Consider the following 6,506-nt stretch of genomic DNA (forward strand, 5'->3'; position numbering starts at 1 on the left):
ATACACTTGAACTAGTATTTAAAAATGGAATGGAAGAGTCAGTTTCGCTTGATGATTCTAATAAAATCTGCAATTTTCATTTATTTACTATAAAATTAAATTTAAGTTTTAAAGTAACTACTAAATAAAAACTTACATTTAATACTTCACACAGCTCAACAGTTTCAATTTTTTTCTATTTTTTAGATTTTTTTATATTCAAAATGTTTTTACTTATTTTTTTAGTGCCAAAATTATTCACAAAAATCAAAAAATTTTGTATATAAACCCAACTGGCATATTTCATGCGTTGCCAATTATTTTCAAACGTGATCCGTATCGTTTCAGCAAAGATGATTCAGATCATTGAGCGGATCATGTTTGCTAAAACGCAGCTATTGATAAAGCGGTGGAATTGAATAAGCAATGCAATAGAATATGCCTAATCTTACAGAAAAAGCACTCGTTTTAAAGTTATTTCTCACAATGAAATTGACAAGTCTATTTTGGTAAAGCGACAGGCAAGACGTGAATGCCAAAAGCTTCGTTTTTCTAACGCTAAACAAGGACTAAATGAATTCTCTAAATTGCTTGAAGATACACTTGTAGTGGGATATTAACCATGACCATACACAATGCTTAGTGCGTGCGATACTTAATGTGTCACGGTTACCCAACCTCTCAAATATCAAGCATATAACCCAAAATGCCAAATACAAAATAATTTATGAGTCAGAAACTTGGCTCGTCTATTTTGTAATTTCTTTATGACAAATATTTTGTATGCATATTTAATTATTTCAATATGCACTTGGCAGTTTAGATTGCGGTATGCTCAACACATGAATTTGTGTTAAGTGTTTTCCGGAATTATATTGCGAGCAATTGTGCATGCAATATGATTTGCCCTCAATACAGTTGGTAACCAGATGTATGCGACTGTAAGGAAAACAATTATGAATCGAAACGACCAATGACATAGATATATATAAATATTATATTGTAATTGACCAATATCGTTTAAGTAAATAGGAAGAACGCAGATAATTGTGAAGAGCGTTCCTAGTAAATAAACCTTTTTGGGCACTGGAGAAATAAGTCTTAGGACAGTCTTGATTAGAGAGTTGATGGAGTCTACCATGAATCTGTCAAGTATTATATTGCACGGTCAAGAAAGTGTTTATAAAAATGTCTAATAAAATATAAAACAAAATTTAATAAAATAACAATGAAAAATCACTATCAAAAACCACAACTATTGATTTTTATTTCAATTTATAAAAATTATAACAAGTGAATGTGATCATAACTAATTACACACTCAACAATCATAGAAATTTTGCAGTGCAGCATTATTTAGAGAGTATTGGACTTAATAAAGAAAACAATTATACTTTGTGAAAAGCATCCAAAAAGTTGAAAGTAGTATAATAGAGAAAATCATCAATACGGTGACTAACAATTCATGGGCTAACTACGAGGTTGCTAAAACCTTATGGCCTAGTTTGAACAAAAATAAAACGAAAAGTCTTTTAGATTTCAATAAACCTGCAGTTCCTGTACTTACTGGAGTACTAACGGGGCACTATGCCATTACATCTATGCTTCAACGGTGGCGAGTTATTACTATCAACCACTTCCTGCGTCTCTGTCCAAGACTCCAGACAAGACTACTTCAATGTCTTTCACTGGCTTGAAAGAGAAAATGAAAGCAAACTTATCGGATCTCCTTTACTTCATCTGGAATATCAAATGGTTTAACAAGGATAACAAAGGTTAGCAACTCGCCTCTCCCGGCATAATTTTTGTGGGCATCACAATAAGTAATATATAACTTTCGGTGGAAGTGCTGACACCTGTCAGCACGCACCTTTTGAACCTACCCTTACCTATTCAAAATGATCCTCCCATGCGAAAACTAGACGGATTATAGGCTAAAAGTGACGAAGAAAAGGGATATGTTTCAGTTAATCACTTAAAAAGAGTATTTGAGCCAAATCCAGAAGTCGTCAACTTTTACCCTAGAGTTCATTTTCCAGTAAAGGTGAAAGGGCCAATTAAACTAAGTCTTTGTGAAGTAAAGGAAATAATTCAAGTAAATTCAAATCCTAAGAAGGTCTCGATCATGTTTCAAGTAAAATGATAAAACTTCTCCTTGAAAAGGTAATTTTATTCGTAACCATAATAGTTATGATGCACAACATTTTTAGTGAGCGGACGTGTTTTCAAGTCGTTCTCCGAAAAATTTAAAATTCACAGTCTTAAAACCACTTTTGCAATTAATATAAAAACACAAAAAGAATAAAATTATCCACAAAAAAGCAGTTCCAAAAGTGAAAAGTGCATAAAATATTAATTTGAAAATAGGGCGCGATTTTTCGGATTTTTGTTTATTTTCTTTTTGCATTACTTACTCTTAAATGCTGAAATAGCTGACAGAAACAGCAGATCAACATTTAAAGCTAAAAAAAATAATAATAAAAAGTTTGAAAAACAAAATATATTAGTGCGCTTTTGTGCATACATAAACATAACAAAAAAAGTGCTTATAGAGACAAGTATTATTCTGATAAAAACGAGTTCCACAAAAGCTAACACAAACCTAAGCCTACAACACAACATTGCAACTCATCACAGCTACCACAATTGTTAACATTGTAATTTTATTTTATTTATTTAATTTATTAATTACCTTGCTAATTATTTATTTATTTATTACAATATAAGATATAATATATATAGTTACTTTTTTTTGTTTTTTTATATTAATTTAATTTAATTTTTACTTATATTTATATTAAATTTAATTTTAAGTCATATTATTTCAATACTAAAAAAAAATTCAATTTTTAGCAAACCTGCTATTTGCATACATAACCACGTGTGCAAATGAGTAATTCAAATCCTCGCCCAGAGAGAAGACATACGATAAGCATCCCAAATACACGTAATGCTTATCAAGTAAGAGACGCATCAAACAAGTTGCCACAGAAAACTACACAAACTGATAAAAGCTCACAAAACGTATCTTCAGCAGTATCGCTTGCAGTTCCCGACATAGCTAGTCCAAAACATAAAATTAAAATCCAAACAGGCATGAACCGCTATGTTAATATTAAACGAAAACTTAGTCCCCAAAAGGGCAACTTAAGAGGTGCCAAAATAAATAAAACTAACATAGATAGTGCACCCACAAACGTACTTTCTGGTAATAGATTTGCTGAACTAGCAGAATCTATAGAGGAAGCTGGTCAGCCTACTACCAAAAAGCTTAATTCCCTTCCAATTTACCTGCGTGAACGCAGTTCAAATACCCTTGTTACATTCCTAGCAAGTCTGGTTGGTTGCAATACTTTTCAAATTGTTCCTTTAACCAACGGCAATATACACGAATCTAAGATACAAATTGACACCAAAAATAATTTCAGGGTCATTACAACACATTTCGACGACAGCAAGAAAAATTGCTACACATACCAACTGAAGAGTAGCAAAGGCCTTGTTGTCGTTATCAAACGTATTCAGTAAAATGTGGAACCTATTGATATCACAAATGCCCTAAGCGAAAAAGGCTTTAGCGCTAGAGCAGTTATAAATATAGTTAATAAAAATAAAATTCCATAACCCATGTTTAAAGTTAAACTTTACGCGGAAGCTTCTAAGCTTAAAAAAAATGAAAGCCATCCCATTTACAACCTACAGAATTTACTTCACCGCAGAATTAGCGTTGAAGAGCCCCACAAAAGAAATGGTCTGAAGCAATACACAAACAGCCAAGAGTATGGTCATACTATGTCATATTGCACACTTCGTATAGTGTGCGTAGTGTATGGCGAGCTTCACCGTAGTTCCGAATGCGATAAAAAGCACTTAAGGATTCCAACTCCAAAAAGTGTAGCAACTGCAGTGCAAATCACACCTCAAACTACAGCGGCCGCCCCATTTATAAAGAACTGAAGCACAGGCTAACTCTACAAAAAGAAACGTTGCGTAATTCTACAAGAAGTAACCCCATCATATTAGTTGAAGTACTCCAACCTTTAACTTCTTAGCCTGTTACACCAGGTGTTTCATATGCTAATGTCGTTAAATCTGACAAACAACAAGCCCTTAGGGTTCAAAGTAGTAGTTTGGAAATGATGATCTCCACTCTCACCCAGAGCTTAACACAGTTTATGTCAATCATGCAAACTACTGTAAGGAAGGAAATATTCACATATTTCCAACCTACATAGTTTCAATATAACAATAAGCAAGCAACAACACCAACACTATACTAGTAACTTCAAAAGACATTTCAGTTACACATCAAAATACACCATGTTTAACACGCAACATATAACATAATTTTACTCACTTTAAGAATTTTCAATATGATCTAAAATAAAATAGATTAATTTTATTTAATATATATTATATTAAAATAACTCGCAAGTAATACCCCGCATCTGCATCGGTAACATATGGAATACATCTGAAACTACTATTATTATTAACAAAAAAATGTATTTAAATAAGTGAAAAATATACACACGTTATTTATTCACTATGTTATTTATATACATTAAGACCGAAAAGTTTTCGGAAATTCTCATTTAAAATTCGCGCGCTTTATATTTTTCGATATTTTAAGTTTATGTAGTTTGGCAGCAATTAAGGACAATTACTATGCCAAAAATGAGCGCGATCTGTCAGACAGTTCGTTTACGGCAGCCGTTGAAACCAGTTCACCTCAGTAGTGCGTTGCGAAAAAAACAATGGAAAAAAATATTGAACAAAGAGTTTGCATCAAATTTTGTGTTTCGAACGAAATTTCGTGTGCAGAATCGTTGCGAATGCTACAAAAGGCTTATGGGGAATCAGTTTTATCGAAAACTCAAGTTTATGAGTGGTACAAAGCCTTTCAGGACGGTCGTACGACCGTCGAAGACATTTCGCAACGCACTACTGAGGTGGACTGGTTTCAACAGCTGCCGTAAACGAACTGTCTGACAGATCGCGCTCATTTTTGGCATAGTAATTAAGGACAGTGCTGCCAAACTACATAAACTTAAAATATCGAAAAATATACAGCGCGCGAATTTTAAATGAGAATTTCCGAAAACTTTTCAGTCTTAATGTACATATTTATTTTATTTATTTTTATTTGTTTTTATTATTTATTAATTCTTTTTTTTATTTATTTATTAATAAATAAATATAAATAATATAATTACGCTAACATAAAAGTTTGTTACCCCGTTTTAACTGTGTTGCTGTTGACATATATGGATAAAATTTATACCGTTGGAAAGGTGAAGACGTGCAGAAGAGCACAACGTTATTTTTTCGCATGTACGTTAACGGAAACACAGGTAAAAATGCGTTGGCGTAAATTTAGCGACTACAACAACAAAATACATGTGTTTTTCAAAGTTTTTTTTTGTGACGAATTGTTAATTGTTTACGGTGGATTTGTGTGTGCGATTTTTTTCCACTTTTGGAAAAAAGTGGACTTTGTGTGTTTGGACTTTGTGGATTCTGTTACAATCAGATTTTTAAAGCTCATTAAATTTCAAATATTGTTTGTGAATAAAAAAAACGCATTGAAGTGGAAATATCCTTTGATATCAATCGTTTTATTTGCATTGTGTGATAGTTAAATTTTAATTGTGATAAATTTTAATTTTGATAAATTTTAATTGTGATATATTTTAATTGTGAAATGTGGATAGTTAAAGTTAATGAGTTTGAAATTTTTAGATTAATTTCAAGTGTATTGTGTGATAGTTAAATTTTAATTGTGATGAATTTTAATTGTGAATTGTGTGATAGTTAAGGTTAATTAATTGGTTGAATCGACATTAACAACACTTCAATTCGAGAGATATTCATTTTGTACAATGAAAGAACATTATGATAGAGTATGCAATGCACAAAAAGAGATTTGTATGGCAATTACCGTGAATCGTGATACAGATATACGAAGATATAATATTTACGACTATAGATAGTGAACCACCATTTGAGAGAAATATGATATCTTTTTTAAAAACAAATGGTGTAGTTAAGAATGTATTAGTATTAGATTCTGCTTTGGAACCATTGGCATATCCTTTACTATTCCTAAATGGAGATTTTGGTTGGCACGTTAATATATCGCATAACGTGCAACATAATTCTAATGGTAGGCAGATTCGAAATAAAGTTACAATGTTACAATTTGCATGCTTCAGATTTGCAATAAGGGATCTATTTAGCTTTTTGCATAAATCGCAAAAACTATTTTTGCAATACATTGTTGATATGTATGTGAGAATAGAAGGATGTCGACTACATTTTATAAGACAGAATCAAGTAAATTTGAGGACAGATGTGTATAACAATATTAGTGATTATTTGCAAACGAATCAAGTAGGAGATGGTAGCTTAGGTCGTAAAGTGATTTTGCTTTCATCCTTCACTGGGTCTCCGAGAAACATGTATCAAAATTACTTAGATGCAATGTCAATTGTTCAGTACTTCGGCAAGCCATCACTTTTTGTTAC

The sequence above is a fragment of the Teleopsis dalmanni genome, chromosome 1, assembly GCF_002237135.1.
Source record: "Teleopsis dalmanni isolate 2A chromosome 1, ASM223713v2, whole genome shotgun sequence".
NCBI lineage: Eukaryota > Metazoa > Arthropoda > Insecta > Diptera > Diopsidae > Teleopsis > Teleopsis dalmanni.